The sequence below is a fragment of the Sciurus carolinensis genome, chromosome X (genome assembly GCF_902686445.1).
Source record: "Sciurus carolinensis chromosome X, mSciCar1.2, whole genome shotgun sequence".
NCBI lineage: Eukaryota > Metazoa > Chordata > Mammalia > Rodentia > Sciuridae > Sciurus > Sciurus carolinensis.
The window spans coordinates 87,109,233-87,133,437 of record NC_062232.1 but is presented as its reverse complement, the minus strand read 5'-3'; the positions used below and the strand labels follow the sequence as shown (position 1 = coordinate 87,133,437).

The following is a 24,205-nucleotide window of genomic DNA, read 5'->3' as shown; positions in this document are numbered from 1 at the left end:
CCATACATCCTACTCTTCTTAGGAAATATACACTGCTAGTATTTATTAAAACCAGATTGGTTTTGAATTGTCATATTTCTGTCAACCAACAGAATTGTAGTTAGTGAACACCAACTTTCACTATTCCATTGTCATCTCATGTGATTTGATAAAAAAACAAAATTATATATGATGAAGTCAGTTAAAACTTTTATAAATTGTTGATTTCAATCTGGGTAAACCTAGAAAATGAAAAGACAATCCATATGATACCTGCCAGCTCTTTTGATGACCTCTGTTTAATTCTAAAATCATCTATTACTATCAAAAGTAAAGTCCCATATCTTTGTTTCCTTTCTTCTTAAATTTTCATGAATTCTTAAAAAAAATCAAACATATTCCATAAACAATGGTAAAGGATTGTTACAAAGCCTAATACTTCAATGAAATTAAGAGAGGGCGGAGGACTAGAAAAGAGCAAGCAGTAGACTTAGAAGTGATAATCTCACTCTGGATGTCAAGTGATCCAAACCCTAAAGGTAAATGCAAATTATCAGGTTCTGAATGAATTAATGTGAATGATTTAGAAACTGTTCAAAGAAGAGTTTAGAAAAAAACAAGGTATTTCAGTTTTGGGGGAGAAAAGAATGACAGCCATTATAGGGTAGACCTCTCTTTGAGTCCATCTGCCCATAAAAATCCAGTTCTTTTTAATTTATGAGATTTGGTCAATTAAAACAAAAGTTAAAGTTAAACAAAATAATTGTATCAAATTATATAAGCACTAGATTATTGATTATTTACTTGGGTTTTTGTTTCTTTTGTATTATCATGATTTAAGAAAGGTCCTATTAATACACATAAGACTGACTGAAAAGATTTTAAAAACATAATTGTCTGATTCTTTTGACTACATGTTAGTAATTGCATGTGTGAGTGTGTGTATGAGAGAGAGAGAGAGAGAAACAGAGAAGGAGAGAGAGACAGAGAGAGAGACAGAGAAGATATAGGTTTGCAGGTTACTTTTTTCTTTGATTTGTTTATGGATATTTTCTCACCATCATTTGGAAGATAACTTGTATTACTTAATTTTTCCTGGAATCATTCTCATTCCATGAGTTTTGTTCTTTTCTATAAAAGGTGTGTGCTAAATATATAACCAAACTTTATTTAATTTTTAGACCTTTTTAGGACTTTCCACACAAATAAATGCAAAAATCAGAAAAAAGCTTGTTTTAGAAAATACATTCTAATTTCTGGTTATGAAAATATAGCTATTATTATTTATTTGGGTATGATGAGGCTAAGAAATGCCATAGTAGAAATACCTCCATAACTTTGTGTTTCCGAATGATACAGAGAACGGCTTCCTACTGATATGTAAACTCTAGGAAAATGTTACCTTATGGACTCAGAGAATCAGGTCTATTAGAATAGAATTCACTAAATGTTTCTACAGCAAGTTCTTACCATTGACCCAAGCTCAATAAGAATCAAGAGAGAAGAGGAAAAGGCACATTTCCAATTGCAACATCTATCTTGAATATTGTTCAGTTGGAACAAATTAATAATCCATGAAAACAAAATCTGCTTGTAACGAATTTTACTCAGAAATTCTATATGGTAGCACTAAAATCAAAGAGAGAAGATCCAAAAGTTTGAAATTAGAATCATTAAGTACTTGCATAACACATAGTATTTTAAACTTAGTATGACTCAAATTTTAGATCCTTCATTATCTCTTACTTAATGAGCCAACCACATAAAAAGGTCTTGGATGCATTTGATACATAGTATATAACTATGTGGCCACTCAATTAAAAACAAAAAATATTTTCTTTGTAAAACATTCAGTTGAACATGGAATATTAATAGTCTTATCCACCTGAATGTTTATTTCAAGATGTTTTAAATATAGAAGAGAGAGATAGCTTTTAACTCAATATTGTACTACCTAAAATATACAAAGACATTCATTCTCAAAGCTGAAGTACAATTTTTTTTTTCTGTTAGTTCATCTGGCTACTACTAAAGCCAAGTTCATGGATCTAATTTTTATAAAGGTCGATCAGCTTCTCTCTACTTCAATTTCTTTTTTATTGGCTGTTTTTGTTATACATGGCAGAATTCATTTTGATATAATTATACAATCATGGAATATATCTTATTTTAATCAGGAGCCCATTCTTGTGGAGGTACACAATAGTAGTATTCACTATGGTGTATTCAAATATGTACATAGGAAATTTTTTTTCTCACTACTCCAAGTTCACAGGCACTATCCCACACAGTAATCATGATATTGACCAATAAAGTAATATTTATTTTGGAGAGGACACATGAAGGTGGGTGGTTGGGTGGTTTAGGGAAAAATTTTCTTTGTGGCTAGGAAAAAAACCTCAAACTACATGCCCTAATGAGAATAGGTTAATAGAGCTCTTTTTTGCATATGCAGGAGACCACAAAATAGCCTATTAGAGTTTTACTAGAAAATTTCTCCCAGCTTTCAAGAGGCAGGACTCAAAAATACTTGCTACAGAAATGAAATGAGAAAAAGGAGATATTATTCATATTTATAACATCCTTGTAGACTTAGAGCTACAAACAGGACACAGTGGTTTCAACATAACCAATGATCTTTTCTGAAATCTTAAGGACTGGTTAAACAGAACCAATGAAATAATATGCTGGTAAGTGAAATGATCTCCATGAGTTGCTTGCCTTTTAAAGCTCAGTTTGAGCTTTATGTTCACTCTCAAAGTAAGTAGTTAACTTCTGTAGTGTATGTCAGTTAATGTGACTGAAGGAGTTACATTTTCTATGTCATATTTGCAGAGTAGTCTACTAAATGGGCTCTCTATATTGGTTAGTTCCTTTATAGTATAGTGTGCTCTACCTATAAGATGAGTACTGTTCATTATCTATTGCTGCTGTAACAAGTTATCATAAATTTAGTGTTTAAACAGCAGAAATTTATTGTTTTACAGTTCTTTAGGTCATAAATCTGACAAGGGACGCACCAAGACTAAAATCAAGGTGTTGGCAGGGATGTATATTCTTGATATTCCAGGGAACAAACTATCTCCATGTCTTTTTCAGTTTCTAGCAGATATCTTATGAAGCTCAATTAGATCTTTATTTGTATTTACTTTCAATGTAACTGTAAGTAATTAACTTCTTACTATCCAGATTCCTTGCCTAGTAGCTCCTTTTCCAATTTTTAAAGCTGGAATCAGCATGTTGAATCCTTTTCACTTTGTCATATCACTCTGTATTCCTATTTTCATTTGCCTTCCAATTTTAAGGATGCTTATAAATCTGAGCCTACACAGTTAATTACAGATGCCATCTTAATTCCTTTTTGCCATGTAAGGTAATGTACTAACAGGTACCAGGAATTAGTCTGCAGACATAAGTAGAGAAGGCATTATTCTATCTGCCACATGAGATAAAATAAAGCTCAATGCTACTGAACATAAAATCCATTTAGTTTTTATACCAGTTACACAAACTCATGTCTAGCTTTTCATACATTATACTCAATGAAATGTTGGAGAGCATAACAAACCATATACACCTATGTATACATACCAGACACATGTATACACAAGCACAAGTACATACACATATATACACATTTCCACCCAAAGTATTACAGGGTTAACTGTAGTTATCTGGGTGCAGTGACACACACCTTTAATCCCAGCTACTTGGGAGCCTGAGGCAGAAGGATTACAAGTTTGAGGCCAGCCTTGGTAACTCACTGTCTCAAAATAAAATGAAAGGAACTGGGAATGGAACTGAGAGATACAATGCTCCTGGGTTTGATCTCCAAGACTGGAAAAAAAGAAAGGAGATAAAAGAAAAAGAAAAAGAAATGATGTATTAAACAATGTTCAACAAGTGTCTTTAATTACATGATATTACAGAAACTTTGATGGACTAATAGTCACTATAAATGTCCAAGATGGGAAGAGGGTGGGAGGCCTTTCCAGAATTTAACTCACTATAAAACTCTTGATCCAAATTATCTTGTGGGATAAGAGGGAAATACTGTCCTAAATTTTATTTAGGCATCCAATTTCAGTTGCTTTTAGAGACCAGTGCTTACAAGATTAACTGGATGACAATCTAATTTGTCTATTCTGTGGCTATAAATTGCATCTAGTCATTAATTCTCCCCTTTGAAATCTTTTTCATTTGTTGCTCACTACATACAAAACAAGTGGGAAGGTCCTAAAATAAACACACATACACATGCAGTTATATTTCTTGCCTTATGAAATTAAACCTGGTTTATGTAATTTAAAACATGTTAACCCATGAGAAAATTATATTTAATTTTTGTCAATGATGCCAACTTCACATGTTTAGTTATTATTAAGACCAATGTTTTCTCCAGTTCATGGCCACAACAGTCCATAATCCAACAGGCCAATGAAAGTCTAATTTTTGTTATAAGTTCTTCAAGCTTTTCCCTTCATTGGATCTTTCCTACCCTTGGGTTTTCATCCTAAATTTGATCTCTTTGGTTATGTCTTCTCTGTTCATTCCACATTAAGTAACCTCTCACAGTTAGTTTCTATTATAACATCTTGATTTTTTTCTTCATAGAACTTTATTAGAATCTGTGAACATCTTATCTTCTTTGGTTTCTCATCTAATATTTGTTTCTTTTCCCAACCAAAATGTAAATTCAATGAGAGCAGATACTTTAGTCAGTCTTGTTACTGCTACATTTCCAATGCTTAGAATTGTGCCTAACACACAGCAAGTAGTCAATAAATATTTGTTGAATGAATGAATGAATACCTATTCTATAGATTAGAAAGAAAAGCTGAATTAAAGAGGTAAATTACTTGCTAGTATCACCAAACCTCTTTGCAGCACAGCAGGGATCATATTTCTTGTCTCCTGATGCTTAGAGAAGTGCACTTTGCTTTATAGATGGTAATTTGCTAATTACTGGCCTGTGAATCTTCTGTGGTTTAATTGGTAGTTACTAGTCAATACTTCTGCCCACAGCTTTACAAACAAATCTGTAAGCACTGGTGCTTGATCAATGAATAAGGCTTCCAGTGTTAGACATAGGTAGAGAAGAATGAGAATGTTCACATTTTTTCCTTTTCATAAGCTAGAAATAAAATGCTTGCTTTTTTTTTCTTTTCTGCCACATCCTGGGAACCTTCTGTGGGCAACCCCACAATTGTTCTTTTCAATTTCTGAAGACTAAGGGTATCTACTGATGAGATTGTTTTTTTCAGAGCCAGTAAATATTAAGTTACTTGAGGTAAATGCTAAAATATGCAAGTAGAAGTATGGACACAATGTGAAATTCAAACACTCTCATTCTGATAAAAGTTATAGAGTTTGATGATTAAACCTAAGTGATGTGAATACTCTAATCATACAACTATGGCTTATGGCCACTATTACCTTTGGTTACTATTTCAGAAACCAGGTACTTATGCTAATTTTGTGCAATATTATCTCTGAAAAAGATCCTGATGTTGAAGGGTGAGGTTTTCAAGTATTCTCAAGTACTAAATGAAATCTAACTGTGGGCTTAGCACTGTCAAAGTTGCTATACAGGACCAAAAATAAATAAAACATAATACTAGTAATGCTGTGTTGTACTTGGGAAGCTTCGGGATCTCATCTTTCCTTGGGGCAAAAAATTGAAAGTTCACTTTATAGAGATCCCGTATCACTTTCAGGCAACTGTAGATTGTAATAGAACACAGGTTTTCAAAAACTACTTTACTCTGGAGAGCCCTAGGGGATCTTATGGCTGTGGTTGAGGCCCAGTAGCATTGGGACCTCACAGGAATCTTCTTGTTCACCAAAGCTGCTTCTCATATATCTGTTTTCATATTTGACTCAGCTTTAAATTTCTTTTACAGACATTGTTCTATTACTAAATGGGGGGATGTCCCTAAAGTAAATAATAATTGTTAACTTTTATTAAATCCCATTATTTTGATTCCTAGACCAAAGAATGTCTATCCTAAGTGCCTGCTAAGTTGTTTTTCAATAATAACATTAACATGAATTAAAATTAAAATTTTAATTAACATTTTGGCAATTGAAACAATTAGAGATCATTGAGAAAATTTCAGGACTAGGGTTAATAAATGCAGCAGTATCAAATCCATTTACAAGATGACTCTAAGGTGTGACCATAATATTAAAATCCCTTTCATAATGAATTTAAGAAGTAGTGCAACTTTAATCATTACATTTTTCATTTCTGCCCTCCACACCAACATCACCATACAAAGTCTTCTAAATCATATTTTCTTATCTGCATATGATGGGAGCGGGTAGAAAGTAATAAGGCAGATTTGCTTTCATTTTAATTTGCCTTGAAAAATAGTCTCATGATACATTATTTTGACCTTCTCAATATTGTATATTTTGATTTGATGGTCATTCCACCTCTTTTCCACAGTTCACTGAGGCTGTAAAGATGAGGAGATGTACAATTGCATACCCTGAAAATTATATATTTTTGAAAAGGTCAAAACAGTAGAGCTAAATGTTGCCGTTTGTAATTTACAGAATATATGACACATTCAAATTCAAATAATTCTTTCTCCTGACAAACAGAGTAAGAAAACATAAAATGGCACAACATGAATCCATTTGGGAAACAGACACTAGAAATAAAATATAGCCAGAGCCCAATTTCTTCCTTGGTTTCTTAAGATGGTGTTCAGTTTTTTATTCTTTTATAAGCACAAAAAACTTAAGAGGTTCTTGCAAAAAAGAGTTACATTTCACACAAATGTTAGCTTGGAAAATGTTCAAAGAAAAAATGAAAACTCAAAAGTAGATTATACTTTTTTATGCAAAGAGGGAACAACAATGTAGTAAAAAATTCAGTGGCTGACTTGGAATAATGTCACTTAGGATACTATGTACTACTTAGCTGTGTGACTATATATATGCCATATTTTTCTCTTGGGACTTGAGTTTTCTCATGGGAAAAACACTGTGATTGTGATTGTGGTTGGAGAAGAAGCTCTCTTACGAGCTCCCTAACTTGAATATTCTGTAATTTATAATTCAAATCTCCTTTCACACTTTCCCATGATGGGAGATTTTTTGCAAAGTTTGTCACTAGCCAATATATACAAGTAATTTCTCCTTTTGAAAGTTTGAATCAATTTTGCTTCCCCTTAAATTTGTGCTGAAGTTGTGACTTGCTTTAACCAATAGAATGTGATGCACAGAAATACCCTTTCCAGACCCAGTCATTAAGTGACCTAGCATCTTCTGTTTTAAAAGAGAGCCCCTAAATAAAGAAACTTAGAATAGAAAAGTAAAAAATATTAAAATGTTATCTGGAGAAATAGATAATCTGCCTGAAGAAAAACCGAAGTGCTTCTATTTAGAGGTGAGTACCATGGCCCAAGAAATGTGAGTGAGTTTATGATAGGTGTTCCAGGTCCACCAAACTCTCAGCTGAATAGAACTACTTTATTGACAATAGTTTAAATCATGTACAGCAAAAGAACTGCTCTGATAGTCATAGTGTCACAAAAAATAATAAATCATTGCATTTTAAGGCCCTACATTTGGGAAAAGGAATGTATATCTTAGAGTGCTAGGTAATTGATACATGCCCTTTAGTAAATAACGTCTTTATTCAAATAACTTGCTAATGACTATAAAGACTTTTATTACAACTACCTTCTTTCTCACCTACCCATATCTATCCCATTAAAAAATGTCCTAGACTGCAAGTTTCTTGAATAAAAGAATCATAACTTTTGCTCCCTACTGCATTCCTAGCTCTTAGCACAATTTCAGATAGTAGGTTAATTTCAGGGAATTGTTATCTTACCCTGCTTCAAATAACCACTTATCTCCATCTCCATCAATAACTTTGGTCTGAGTTACCTTCATTCTTTGTCTAAAATACGGCAATGTCCTTTTAACTAGGGTTCTTTGAAGTTGGGTGGAAGGGCATACCGGAAACTTCTGTGATACTTTTTCAATATTAAGTCCAAAACTACTTTTAAATGAAAAGTTAAAACATAAATGAACATAAATTATATCATATGACATCTTTGATTAGTATATTCCTATGAGATTCTGCATGATTCAATCACTTGCTTACCTCTCTGATGTCATTTTATGCCACCCTTCATCTCTGTTGATCCTTCAGCTACACTGGACTTAAGTCAAAAATATTTCCAAACCTTCCCCTTCTGGAGGGAAAGATCTACTCCTTCTACATGAAACATAATTCTCCTCATTTTCACATGGCACCTCCTCATCCTTTAAGTTTCTACTTTTGTGCTTTCTGAAAACATGCATCTGGACCCATCCACAAGGTCATAGATGTTTCTCTTTCCAATTAAAAATCTTAGTTGTAATTTGTAATTTTACATTCATATAAAATAGTAGGTTAACTTTCTTAACTTCTTTCTCCTCTGCTAAGATAGTAATCATCATGAGAGAAGTCATGTCATCCCCAATGATTAGAAAAATACTTCATACGTCATTCACACTCAGTAACTCTGTGGAATGATTCAAATTCAATGAATCTTTGCTTATCTAGTCTTATGAATTATTATTTAAATTTTATGCAAATTAGAGTAGCTTGAAAAAAAATCTTGTTTTGGGACATGAAGGAGCATCTTCAAGCAAAGAAGGGAAGGTGAGAGTTCATTTTGTAGCTCTACACAGAAGAAAGATTAAGCCATTGCATATCACCATAGCAGCACTAAGAACCTAAAGATCATAATGAAAGTGAATTCTATACCTTTATTTACTGTTCCATAGTAATATTACATTGGCATATTCAGTAATTTTGATATTCTATTATATAAACTGCCTTTTTTTTTTACACTGACCATACATGGTGTTGTCACTGCTGTGTATTAGCTCCTGGAAAAAGGATACAAGTTGCATTATATATTTAGACAGGAATATAAAGGAATTCCAGGTGACATCAATCCCACATGTCAGTAATCTAGAAACTGGGTTTATAATTATATGTTATCTATTTACAGGAAAATAAGAGCTATTTTGTTCTGTTTCCCAAACTATCCTTTTTCTCCACCACTTTTGGGGCTTAAATAAGTAAGGAACTCTGAACTTGCCTTTGCTCACTATAGCACTCCTGTGATTTGTATATATACTCTTAAAATTATGTTGACCAGAGTTTGCTCTTCTTAATATTGTGCTATAATGAATGTCTTTATTCACTTTTTTCTGATTGATATTGCTCTATAAACACAAATTCTATGGATACATAAGGATCTCAGTATTTTCCAGGTGATGAGGAAATATTTCTGTCAAAGGAGATAGTTAAAATTAGTAAGCAATTATGGTCCTAAGAAAAGGAAGGGAAAAACAATACTTCAAACAAAGACCAATTTTGAAAGGGTCTCCATTTATATGTGAACATTTTCCCTCCTGTACTTGGTAAGCTAAAGTTGTAGATTCAGCACTGAGACCACAGCCTATTTTTATATAAGGCTTCCCATTTTAGACCTGTAGGAGATCAGAAGATCTGCTTATGTGTTTGTCTAATAGTGAATTTTTCTAGGAATCAACAATGCTATTACAGCTCAAGCTTTCATGCTTCAAGATGTACTAATTTTGGTATAACGGACTTCTCATTTTGGTACTGAAGCTTTTACTTTGTTATCTAGATGTTCATTGTCATATGGATCTCAATGAAAGTATGCATGGCTTTAAGAATTGAATTGTGTCCCTCAAAAAACTTTGTACCTAACCTTAAAACCTAAAAATGTTACCTTATTTGGAAATAAGGTGTGTGCAGAGTTAAAATGAGGTTACACTGGACTGAGGTAAGTCTTGAAATCCAATGGCTGGCCACCTTATAAGAAGAGGGAAATTTGGAAACAGAAAAAGACACAGAGAGGAACACCATGAGGTGTAATGACTGAGGTAGAGATTAGAGTGAGGCATCTATGAACCAAGGGACAGCAAAGATTGCCAGCAACTTCCAGAAACTTGGAGAGAGACATGGAACAAATTCTTCCTTGGTTCCGCTAGAAAGAACCAACACTTGTGACACACTGATTTGAGATTTCTGTTCTCTTGAACAGGGATGCAAATTTTTTGTTTGTTTGTTTTAAGCTACCCTCTGGGTAGTTTGTTAAAGCAGTCCTAGAAAACTAGTACATGCAGTACAGGAGGATATGCCACAGTAAAATGCAACATTCACGTAAATATAATGCATCTATATAGAATACACAACTGTCTCCTTGTGGTTAATATTCAGATAAATACTCTATTTAGGCCCAGACATAATTGCTGTATACTTTTCACCTTCCATAAGGAAAGCAGAAATTCTGGTGTACCAAGAGCATAGAGAATTAATACACTTCAAACAGAATATAATGCAGTAACCATTCACTGATTGAAGTAGTACAATTAATTAATTGGGACCTTTTTCAAAAGCTCAATATTTGAAAATGCCATCATGACTCCCTATGGATAAGTACAAATAGACTAAGCAATTAAAATGACTGCATTCACAAAAATCCTGATCCTTTCATTATGGACAGCTAATCCTGGATTTAGGAGATGGACTCTGATTTATGGGCTGGAGAATTAAATGATCCAGAACGTTCCTGAAGAGGGAGAAAAATATGATGGAAAAGGTGTGTTTTTCTATATATCTGTTTTAACTGTACTAATCATGCAATCTCACGTCTGCTATTATTTATGGTTTCTGGGCTTCGGCAAAATTTAAATTGCTCATGATGCATGGAGAATTCCCAGAACTATGTGCAGTTCTTGACCACAGCAGTTAATGAAAACAAAACCATTAGCTACTAAAGAGGAAACCAAAAGTTTAAGGCTGTCTCCACATAAATGACACAACTGGATCAAAAAAGCCTCAAATCAGGTTTTGTTGTCATACAGACAAAAAAAAATACATGCTTAGGTAACTTAATTTGAATTTGAACTTTGAAAAAAACACAGATTTTAGTCAAAGTGGTTTGTGTAGCTTGATAAAAACTAAAACTTGTCAAGAGTTTTAAGATGGAAGTTAGCTATGGAAATCTAGACATGATTAAGCCTACTTTCTCAAAGGCAAAAAAATGAATAATGTATTTTTCACTGACCATGGAGCATATGATTATGGGGATCATTTATGTACTGTGAAAATGGTTTAGGAATTTATCTGACCACAGGTTTAAAATATTAGCCAACAGTGTGATGTGGCTGCTGAATAAGCTCACACAAACTTTTATTTATTTTTATTTTTTTTTTATTTTTACAGGCTGCGTTTTGATTCATTGTACACAAATGGGTACAACTTTTTGTTTCTATGGTTGTGCATGATGTAGACTCACACTATTCATGTAATCATACATGTAGATAGGGTAATGATGTCTGTCTTATTCTACCATTTTTCATACCCCTGCCCTACCCCCCTCTCATTTCCCTCTACATGATCCATCCTTCCTTCATTCTTCTCTTACCCCCACCATCCCACCCACATTATGTATCATCATTCATTTATCAGGGAAAATATTTGGCCTTTGGTGTTTTGGGATTGGCTATATCACTTAGCACACTCATAGAAGGTATCATTATTATTATTACAAATGTAGCCTAAGATTGTATGAGCTTTATGGCTGAATAACATTCCATTATGGATATCTTCTAAGAGTGTATTGTTTTACATTGTAAAGAATGCTTGCTTACAGATGATCTCATTTTACACAGTGACCAGAATACAGGAAGTCATTTCCTTAGCCCATTTATTGATTGGGTTCTTTGTGTTTTGGGTGTAAAGTTTTTTAAGTTCTTTATAAACTTTGGAGATAAGAGCTCTCTCTGAAGTGTGTGTGGAAAAGATTTTCTCCCACTCTATAGGCTCTCTTTTCATATTATTGATTGTTTCCTTTGCTGAGAAAAATCTTTTTAGTTTGAATCCATCCTATTTATTGATTCTTGCATTTATTTCTTGCACTATGGGGGTCTTGTTAGGGAAGTCTGGTCCTAAACCAACATGATGGAATTCGGGCCTAACTTTTCTTCTATTTGGTGAAGGGTCTCAGGTCTAATTCCTAGATCCTTGATTCATTTTGAGTTCAGTTTTGTACAGGGTGAGAGATAGGGGTTTAATTTCATTTTACTGCATGTGGATTTCCAGTTTTGCCAGTACCATTTGTTGAAGAGGCTATCTTTTCTCCATTGTAAGTTTTTGGCACCTTTGTCTAGTATGAGAAAACTGTACTTATGTGGGTATGTCTGCATGTCTTCTATCCTGTACCATTGGTCTACCTGTCTATTTTGGTGCCAATACCATGCCGTTTTTGTTACTATTGCTCTATACTAGAGTTTAAGGTCTGGTATTGTGGTATTGTAGGGTCTTCCAATTATACATCTTGCTGGTATTACCTCCTGCTCTATATTACGTGTTGATCCCATTTTTCTCCCTCTTTATTTGCTTAGGGCCATGCTTTCCTTTATTTCTCCACAGATCCTATAGACAGTAGGTATTCAATAAATATTAACTGAATGAGTCCTATCAATAATCCTAGATAAGAATGATAGAGTACCTTCTTGAAGCTTTGAATAATTAAGAGTAGGTGTTTGCTTTGGTATCAAATAGACCAAGGTAGATGCCTCTATTTTCTTTAGTTTGGTGATGTACATTACCCAAAACTATATTATCATGATACAATGTTGTGAAGATTTCAAAATTATCTTTTTATTGTAAACTTGTATTATTCCTCTTTCCTATTGAATCCAATTAAAGAAGCTGTTATTGGGATAGATACAAGATAGAGATATTGAGAAGAAACAAGATACTTATATTGACAACTAAGAGATAAAACAAGAGAGTTTGAAGAGGAGGTGTTCATCACATTCTAAACATCTATTGTATACCAGGCAAGGTGCTAGCAGAAAAATTTTTCAATGGTGCAAAAGAGTGTATAAAGATCCTGAAGAGTAAGAAGACACAGAGTAGTGGATATGAGGTGTGCCTGAGATACACCTGTTAATGCAGGAATGTTCAGAGGTATAATGATTCAATTATGATAGCTGCAACCTAATAAATGTCATTCTCATTGAATGGACTTACTGGATGGTAACTATAGACAGGTGGGATATGGCTGGAGGAGGTGAGTCACTGGGGGCATGCCCTGGAAGGGTATACTGTCCCTTGTCCCTTCTCTCCACCCCTTTATCCTTCCTAGCTGCCATGAGGGGAGCAACTTTTCCCCACCACACCCTTTCCCAATGTGCCCAGAGTTATGAAGCCGGCCATCTATGTACTGAGGCCTCTGAAACTGTGAGCTTCACATGAAGTTTTCTTTCTCTAAATTGTTCTTGTCAATTTATTTTGGTCACAGCACTGAAAAGGCTAGCTAAAACACACAGAAAACTATCCCATTAAGTAATCATAGGGTACTGAGAGATGCGTTTCAATAAAGTGGTGCAGGTGAAATTAAGTTTCAGGAGGTAAGAAATAAATGAGATATAATAAAACAGGTGCTCTGTATATATTTTATTCCCAATTGGATGGAGACAGGGAAAAGATGGTATAGTAAACCTTGAAAAGGTACAATATATCAAGGGAATATGTGTGTGTGTGTGTGTGTGTGTGTGTGTGTGTGTGTGTGTATAGAAAAAGAGAGAGAGAGAGAGAATTTGCTCTAAATATTATAATTATTATAGGACCTAATTTAAAATTCCAGGTTGTAAGAAGAGATAATTGATGGTTACCAAAACATATGGGAGGGGTACAAATAAGAGCAGAGGTAGACAATTTAAATTTGGAAAGATATAATGACATCCTTCTCCTTCCTCCATAAAGGTAGGGGGAAAGATTAAAGTGATACTTTGAAATATAGGGGAAGAAAACTGAGTCATTTTACATTGAATTGTCTTGGTCTATTTTCCCAGTGGCTGGATATGACGTAGGTTTAAGACCTATAGATGAGATAAATTATACTAAGTTTCCTTCACTGAAACAAAGAACATAGAATGGAGTTACAACACTTAGATGAGTAGATTAAATACAATAAAACAATACCTTATAAAGACAGCTAGACTATGACTACTAGAATTATTTATGGGACTATCTGACATAATGAAATTAAATGGAATGTTGAAAAGAGACAAGAGCCTAATGGAACAATATAACCATGGACTCGCCCTTGATATATGAGAAGTTGATTCTTATTCAGTTATTTCTACACATTATTACATGAAGGTAGGGTGTCCCTCTGATCTTCAAATTTTAACCTGCTCCCTCTGCTATTGGTTCATTATTTATTGTTGTTTACCTGCTCTCTTATTTAAGAGTTCTTTGTATGTCTAAAGAATATAAAAACTAAAATCTCAGGTTCAACACTAGAAATAAAAAAATTAAATGTATGCATACAGAAGCAACCTGCAACATATAAGAGGTACTTGTTTGATATACAAAATAGTCATTAATGAGAAGAGGTGATATTAGGTTAATAAAGTGTTCGGATATGAGATGCCCCCTAAAAACTCATATGGCAATGCATGAATATTCAGATATTAAATGATTAGATTATGAGAGTTGTAACCTCAGCAGTAGAATAATCCATTTGATGGATTAACAGTTTGATTGGATTTGTGGGTAGTAGTAACTCTGGGCGTGACTAGAGGAAGTAGGTCACTGGGGGTATGCCCCTGGGGATTATATTATCCTGGCTCCTTGCACTAAAGCTCTCTGTTTCCTGGCTGCCAGGAACTGAAAAGTTTTTCTCCATCACACCATTTCACCATGATTTTCTGCCTTGTTTGGGTCCAGAGCATTGGACTTGGCCAGCCACGGACTGAACCATGAGCTCCAAATTTTCTTTTCTTCTTCTAAGTTGTTTTTGTCAAGTATTTTGGTCACAGAAATAAAAAGCTGACATGTATGAGCTAACTACCTGACTGAGAGTGAGAGTAGAAACACAGAAGCAAGTAGATAAATAATTCCTATAACACATTCATATACTCAGTGTCATAATAATTTTGAACTGACTAATAATGGTGGTGCTAAGAATTATTTATTTACTACTGGTCTAGTTGATTCCTCATGAAAATGTTCAGTTAAACTGCCTGTGGGTGTCACAAAGAACCTTAATTGTTGCAAGTGTTAATGGCTAATGGTATCTTGTCCTCATGCTACTTTAGAGAATGATTAAAGAAATTAAATAGTACCTAAAAGTTCTTTGAGTTTTTTTGAGAAATATATTGCATAAATATGAGGTATTATTATTAAAGTTGACTCTTTCCTTTCCTAATTTCCTTTATATAGTTAGTATATTTTTCTTTAATTCTAAAGTACTCTCATGTTCCCACCATTGAGCTAAGGGGATTTTCAAATTAGGCCTTGACAAAAATTCCTTCTCTGGTATATTCCCCTATTCCATCACACATTCACATTCTTTTCATTCCTTTACTGACTCATCACAATCAGCCTTGACACACACCATGGCCATCATCTCAACAAGTTAAAATCTTAAGCTTAGCTATGAATGGAATACTATTATTATAGCAATAGGTGTATTCTCAACACATCTGCAACTAGAAAAATAAATAATCTGTTATAGGCCCTCAGTGAATCACAGTTCTTGGAAAAGAAATGTCTTAATCATATGCAATATTTAAATATACATATGATTTACTCCTGGATTGATAATATATTGTGAACTAAACCTAAACATATTTGTGTTCTTGATATATACACTACTAATTCAAGTTTTGCAATTCAGATACTGGCAAAGATTAAACTGATTTTATCAAAACTGTTGTCAGGACAAGTTTATCCTTTACTCCTTTTGATCACATTCCTTTTCTCACCTAAAAGGTCTTCAACTGCTTTTTTTTTTTTGCGGTGCTGGGAATCGAACCCTGGGCTTTGTGCTTGCAAGGCAAGCACTGTACCGACTGAGCTATCTCCCCAGCCCCCTATAGCTTTTAAGTCCTGCCTAAACTTTGCTTTTGTCAAACCTTTTTTCAGCAGTTATGCCCAAAGTGACAATACCTTTATCTTGTGGGACTCAAGTACCTACTCTTACAGGTTTAGCACCACCATCTTTGATCTTTCAGTATCCATTCATTAACTTGTTTGTAATGACTTTTCAGCATTTTATTTTTCTACATTGCTGTAAACTGAAGACTGGTATTGTTGCTAAAGTGACTAATTTCCTTATGGTGTTGCTCAGGCAACTTAGAGACTTCCAGATTCCAGTTTGCTACCTTAACTATAAATTACAGGCTTTGGCTTCATGATCTGAGATTTTTCCTCCAAATCACTTGAATAGGCCCTTATTAGGTGGTGACTGTGAACTATGACTATCTACTGTAGCAATATGAGAGATGCTAAGGGTAAGGATTGGAAGTTAGGGGGAAGATTATTGTGTTCTCTAAATGACAGCAATTTATACCTACTAATAAAATCAGATGTTCATACATCATTTGTGATATATTTAAGTTGTGTATGGTAAGAAGTATTTCTAAACGAGAAAAGTAGTTTCCAAAGGTTAATCCGTGTTTATAAAAATAACGGATAGAGGACAATTAAGGAAATTGAGTGATGCAAAGCTATTCTTCTACATCAGTTGTGAGGACCCATAAAGTGGTTCATGTATGAATGAAGGTGATATTTCCTCCATTTATAACAAGCTTAACTAAAACATAATTTTATTTATATAAAATTTTACAAAATATTTGAGTTGGAAGACTACCAAGTTATTTCTGTTTTCCCCTAGTTTGTGTCTCATGTTTGCACATATTCAAAATTTGTAACTTTTTGTCCATTCTAGATTTTTTAAAAGCATCCACAAACCATTGAATGAGATGGCTTAGAAGAAGGAACTGCCAAAAAGGACTGCAAAGTAGTAAATAGTCACATGATGCTTTTGAGGAATAGAAACTTCCTTCAGTTGACACATATTTCTAATGAAATTTAACCATAGAAGGTTCTTATTAGTTAACTTATTTTTAATCTCTAGTTCTATCCTTCCTATTATTGAATGTTACAGATGAATTTCTTTATCTCTGTTCAGATACTAGGTTACATGTAGCTTTCTGACCATTTAAGTGTACATCTCTCTAGAATAATTTTCTCTACTACCTTATACATGATAATCAATTTTCAGATATGGCTACAGCTTTCAAATCATTTTGCTATTTGAGAAGGAGTATTCTCCTAATTTACAAAGACTGAAAAGTCAAAATAATATTTACTGTCTTAACAATTTTATTTTCTTACTAAATCAATTCACACTAGATAGCCTATTAACTTGCCATATCTGATCAATCTTACCTTCTCTGTCCTTCTATTTTAAAAAGGAGTACCAGAGGTAAGCCAACAGTAGAAGAGAACTGAATAAACAATGCTGCTAATATTAATGGACATTATGTTTAAATGTGACGATAACATTTCTTCAAGGAAGACGCACAAATGTTCAGTAAGTATAAAATGTGCAATATCATTAACCTTTAGGGTAATGCATATCAAATCCATATTAATAAATACATATTGGGATAATTGTTATTTTTTAAAAAGGGAAAGATAATATGTGTTATCAGGTATGTAAAAAATCTTAACTTTTCTGTATTGATGGTACTAATGCAAAATTGTGCACTTATGAACATTGTCAGTTCCTGTGAAGATTAAACATAGAATGATCATAATACCCAGAAATTCTTCTCCCAGGTATATTTCAAAGAGAAATTAAAACATCTGTCCACACAAAAAATTTATATGATAACATTCATAGCAGCCTTATTTATATCAGCCAAAAAGCACAAAACCTGAAATGTCTATCAACTGATGGATAAATAGAATGTAGTATATCCATATAATAGAGTATTATTTAGAAATAAAAATGAGTGAAGATTTTATACTTGCTAAAACATGATTCAAATATGAGGATATTAATAATAATAGGATGGGAGAAATATGCTAAGTGCTAGAAGCCACTCACAAAATAACACATGCTGTAGATTTATTTTATGTTGAGTGGATATGATAGGCAGATATATATAGACATAAAGCTCACTGGGTTGCCTAGAAAAAAGGATGGGTGACCAAGGACTGACTGAAAGTGGGGAAATGAGAGAGCTTTGTATCTGGGTGATGAAAATGTTCTGATTGTCATATTTGCATAACTCTCTGAATGTATTAAATAATTTAAATATATGCTTCAAATGGGTTAACTGAAAGATGTATAATAATGCCACAGTAAAGCTGTTAAAATATGGTGAATAATTCTATTTTCCCAATAAAATTAATGGGATAATTAAATGTGATTATTCATATAAACTACTTAATATATAATACCTAGTAAACAATCAATAGCTCCACTATTAATAACTCTATTATACTATTATTGCTGGTACTACAACTATAAATACTGTTGCTACTAATTCTTAGTTGTATTAGTACAGCTGTTATTAAATATTATTATAGCAGCAGTAACAATTATTCTTAGTAGAGTTATTAATACAAAGTATTGCTATTACTAATTTCCATTATTATTATTAGTGGTAGAGTTATAGAATTATAATAATTATCATTGTTGTTAATTATTTAACTGCCCATATTAGACTGATTTTTTTTCTAGGAAAGGTTTTTTTCCAGGAGCTTTTTGTCCAGATGATATGATCTACCCAGTATGCTATAATAAAAATAACACAAACTCTGGAGTCAGACAAATCTGTTTGAAAGATCATCTCTATCACTTACTAAAATATGTACTCTCAAGCAATCTATTTCATGTGTTTGAGGCTAAGACTCCTTATCTGCAAAATGTCCAATAATATATATTAATAATTTGGGATCTTATGAGGAAAAATATAAGTTGGTGTATGTTCAAATGTTCACTGAAGTATCTAGTACATATTACATAGTATTTTCCTAATACATACACATAGTACCTAGTACATATGTATAAAATTATGATCATAGCATTAAATATGATGAAGTACCATCAAACTTAATAAAAGTTTGATTAAGTTTGATTGCCTGTTAAGATGTTAACAGGTCACAAGCCTAACCAAGTTCCTCAAAGATCAGTAAATACACAGAAGACTGGTTAACAATTATTTTATGTAAGAGATGATCATAAGTCAACTTGTTACATCATAATCAGTCAAATATTCAGTAAACCTATTAAAATTCTCTTCATTCTTAAATGCCTCAAATTAGAGGTTCAATAAATTGTTTTTTAGACAAGGAATTTTTCTAACAATTATTTACAACAAATTAATGAATATACCAATTGATACACAGGGAAAGTGTCCACCAAATAACTCTTTGCAATAAAAATCTTTCTTCCCGCTCCAAAAAAAATTCAAGAAAAGTACAACCAAGTTAAAAAATTTAGATAAAGTAAGGAAACCAGTTTCAGTCTTAATCATTAATACTGTAGCCAACTTTTAGTGTAAATTCTTGGACCAGATTTTCCAAAGTTGTAAATAATGTATGTGTTGTACAACTTGGGCAATAGAATGGCTTTCAGTTTGCAGTAGTCCATGCTTAGCTTGTGCATGTTACCCTGAATGAATAGTTCTTTTGGAAATAATTCACTAACCCTAGAATGTCTATAAGGGAGAATAAATGCTGCCATAAGCCAGCTCCAGTTATGTTAGCCAAGAAATATGAATGAGTTCATGATGCCTTCTTTCTTCTTCTCCAAACTTTCTTAAGTCTTAAGTTATTCAAGATTATATGAGAATATCCAAGAAGTTTTTGAAAGTAAAAGGATAGGAATAGTACAGAAAAACTTGTAAAGAAATCCCTTGCTACCACCATAACACACACGATGCATATATCACTCATGACTCCAGATAATGAAGTGATCACACATTGCTTTTTATCAACAATAATTCTGGTTTGACATTTTAGCTCAACTGGTTGATGACCTACTTAGGAGTGTTTGTTCTATATCAACTTTAGAAGGATTTGACTAATTTTGTTAAACCAAACTGACTCAAGGCTATTATAAGTTTCCATTTTAAGATTTGACATATTTAAGCAAATGATGAAGAAATTGTGATTTCAAAAATTCTATCTATGGCAATTTTTAATTACTTTTAAATAAATTTAGTATTTGGGTTGAGGTTACATAGCTATGTCACTGTATTTAGTAAAAACCTGAGAGCATGGCACATTTCATATATGAGACCCTGCCACAAAATATCATTATCCCTTTTCTCATCTCTGTTTTGGCAGTTATCATATTGCATTTCAATTCTGCTTACATACCTGTGTTTCCCATCAGACTGAGAATTCCTTAAGGTTAAGAATCTCATTTAATTCACATCTACAGCTTTAGGATCTAACAAAGTACTGGGCATCCAATAAGAACTCAATAGATGATTTTTAGATAAGTAAAGTCTAAAAAAAGATAAAGATTTTGTTGAACAGCTAATTTCTTGATTTGGGGTTTAATAGTTTTTTTTTGCCTTCTAGTGTTGAATATTAGATTCAATGTTATATTCTGCTTTATTCTCTTAAAGAGTTTTTCAGAGGTTTCTTAGGAGGCCTAATATAATTTTAGTAGAAACTTACATGCTGGGGAAATTGATATCTGATGAAGATTAACACTCTATACACATAGACAGTTTAAGCCAGTAATACAATACTCAGTTATGAAATATGTATTTAAATAGCCTGTGAAAGTGAAATAAATTCTGAACTAGAATAGAAAAGAAACAGAATATTTTATACTAGATCAGATTCATCCAGAGATGAACTATTGGCTTTTTCAAACATTTAAGGTAATAAATGCAATTATCTTGGACTGATCTACTGGTCTGAGTTTTTCTGATATAAATTAGGCCCCCCAGAACTTCCTTTTCAGTCTTTGACATAGAAGGAGAAAGTAAGTAGTATTTGTGTTTATTTTCTGAATAATAATGTCTGATTTATTTTAAATCTTAAGAAAACTTCCAAGAAGAAAATTATCATGGTGAGAACAGGGCACATTTTCAGATTCACACTTAATTAAAATTAGATGACTGATCTCAGTTCTTTAAATCCATAATTGCTCATAGCCTTTTGAAGCTTCTAGAAGTGTGTTAAAGATTGTAAAACATGCATTTGTGGCCCTAATAAAAACTAGTATATAAACAGGAGTCAATATATGTATCAATACATTTCAAGTAGGGCACCTGGGCCTATGATATTTTAATAGGGTAGTAGTAAATGTGTAATATAAATTAGGATATTGCAATGTGGTGTTGTTTTCTTAGAAAATATTGAAATATATTCCTTCTCAACTGCTGAGAATACAATTAGCACTAGTATGTTAAAAGTGTTTTTATTTCACAAATTTAAACTACCCTTCAGAGAGAGATAATAAATGGAAGATAACAGGGTAAAATTGGATTTGTGTATGTGTTGTAATTTGTTTTTCCCTTTATATTTCATACATTACCATAGGCAGTTTTAGCTGCATAGGCCTACTGCATGAGAACAATAGTTTTCATACTATTTTGTTATGAATGTGTATATCATCTCAAAATATATCGTTGTTTGGTTAAGATTAATCTTCTTTCAGCAATGCAATGTGAACACAATTTAGTAACGACCAAGTTGTCATCACTATGTCAGCAAAAATGTATGTAAATTTCTAAACTTGCAGATGACTAATGGATTACATTATAGAAGAAAGAAAGTTGAGATTTTTTTTCCCCTAGAGACACAACAAAAAATCTGTACTGATGCTAATTCCATGTACTAAACAATATGTATTTCTACTGAAAATTTTCATTCACTGTATTGTCTTTAGAAATATCCAGAACTGAGAGAAGTATCACCCTTGAACACCAAAACAATTGTTCCAGATCATGTTTTATAAAAATACTTTGAATGTAGTACTCAAATATTTTATACAGTATTTCTCATTTGCATGAATTGGCTACATAGAATTCTTGTCCATGGGAAAAAATGGCATTGAGAATGCTCTAGAGAATCGAATTTATGTTTGCTCTTGTTATATACTATTGCCTAACAAACTATCTCTAATTTATTGTCCACTGCCATTCACTTTATTTTACTCTTAATTTTTGGGTCACGCATTTGAGAACAGTTCATTTCATTAGTTCATCTCTACATGACACAAGTCAGGATAGCTAGAACTGAGGGATCTATTTCTAAGATGATTTCTTCACTCGCATGTCTGGCATTTTGGTACTCCATTGGTCTTTCTCTCTCCACATTGTTTCTGATCTTCCAAGGCATCTCCCTGCAGCTTGAGCTTTAAGTATCATGATGGTTTCAGAGCAAACCAGGAAACTGGGAGAGAAGTTGCCAGTTTCTCTTAATGTGGTCTTTAAAATCTCAGAACATTAATTATGCCATACTTTGTTGGTCAAGTGTATCCTCAAAGCCAGGCCAGAAAAAGATGGGAGATGGGACAAAATCAATATGTTGGGAATAGCAAAAAAGATCTAATGCCAACATTAATCTGCCACATTGTTATTTCACTTATTATATGATAGGATTTGGGAAGCCAAAACTTGATAAAGTGTTTAATAACCATTTGGATTGGATTGTTGTATTTTTTGGTATTTTTAATTTTAGTTCTAGTTTGAGGATGTTTGAAGCTAAATGTTGCTTGACAAACTTTAGATATGAAAGAAAATGACTTCTAGAAATTTTTATTACCTTAAAGAATTCTAAATGTTCCCTAGGCATAGACAGGGATGTCCAATAGCCCTAGTTATCTTTATGTATTTCTTTTTGATTTCTAGAGTTTTATAAACTCTCATCATTCTGTCTACAGATCTCCCATTGAGGCTAAATATCTCTCTGACATTTATAGTGCTGTTAATGTCACATTACTATTGAGGTATACGAGCAACTCACAAAATGATTCTCCTTTGTAAATATATGGTGTTAATAAATTTGCATAAAAGTTAAACTCACTTATAAATAGTCATGTGCTCCTTGAAATCCCAAAGATCTTGATTGTGTGATTTTGTTTTTCTTTCTCTGAATTGTATCGTTTTTTTAAACATATCAGAGACATAGTCTTTCTTGAATGAAAACATGGGAAGTCTTCTTTCTGTCAATAAAGTTATCTCTAAATTATGTTATCAACTGAAAATGGAAAAGTTCAGCTTTACATCTAATGTAATGTGTAAGTCAATTTTTTTAGTGATTTTTAAGGATGGCACTGTCAGTGGGGTATATTGACATATCTACCTATGTTGGAATACTTGTTCATATAAACCTTTATAAAATATACACCTTAATAGGTGCCATGAATAGCACATACAGGTGTTGCACCAAGTGAATTGAATAAAATATACCTATTACAAAGGTCCCTTTCACTAATTTATAGCAGTACTTCTCAAATTTTTCTGTTGAATGAGCATAATGGTGAAACAGAATGGCAAGATATCTCCACTGAGGACACAAACATGAAATGTACTTGTGACTTTTTAAATATTCAGGTAAATTTTGTTTTCACTCCTTAATATGTAAATTTTCAAATAAAAACAATTTTCCATTAGAATCGCCATGTAAACTAATGATCCAAGATCATTAAATGGATTCATATAATCCCTAACAAACCCCAGAGTACCCAGTTTGAGATGAAGAAGTATAAGTAAAAATTATTTGGGGATAAGGGTATAAGCATATCTCAATCTGAATCTGACAAAATATAATGCCTCCAAAATAAGACAGGGAATATGAAAAGAGCTGTAGTCAATACTTCAACATGATTTACAAAGCAGTCACCAGGTCCACAGTTTATATTTGACAACATGTTTACTATTTTCTCCATTTTTAGTTTTAACCTATTTAACATTGGCCCTCATATTGATAGTCTATATTTAAAAATCACTGTGCTGCATTTCATTTTAAAACAGTGAGCAAACACTTTGGAATGTAATTTTCTCTCTCCTGTTTCCAAGATATATATAAACCTCTAATGATTGTATTGAAAAGATCAAAAGTTGAGCCCAAAATTTCCAAAGTGAATTAAATATTGCAGTCACTTCATCCTACTTGGCTTTAAAATTTGTGGTTACCAATATGATCACAATTTTTTAAAAATCATGTACCCAATGTAAGTCTAATACATTTTCAGTCTATGTACTCAGTTTTCTTGTGGTTATTTTGTTTAGAATTGAAGAAATTGAGAATACTGGGTGAAATCCACAATAGATGAAAGCTCATGAATGTTAAAGAATGTAGGTTAGATTAAAGGACACAGTTTAAAAGAGATCCTAG

The 24,205-nt window shown here is 32.9% G+C and overlaps 1 protein-coding gene across 1 annotated transcript in view; it reads right to left on the bottom strand.

Annotated features, from left to right (window-relative positions):
- The window catches only part of Il1rapl2 (interleukin 1 receptor accessory protein like 2), a 551,208-nt gene that overhangs the window by 244,738 nt on the left and 282,265 nt on the right, over positions 1–24,205 (bottom strand). The gene's annotated exons all lie outside the window — the stretch shown is intronic.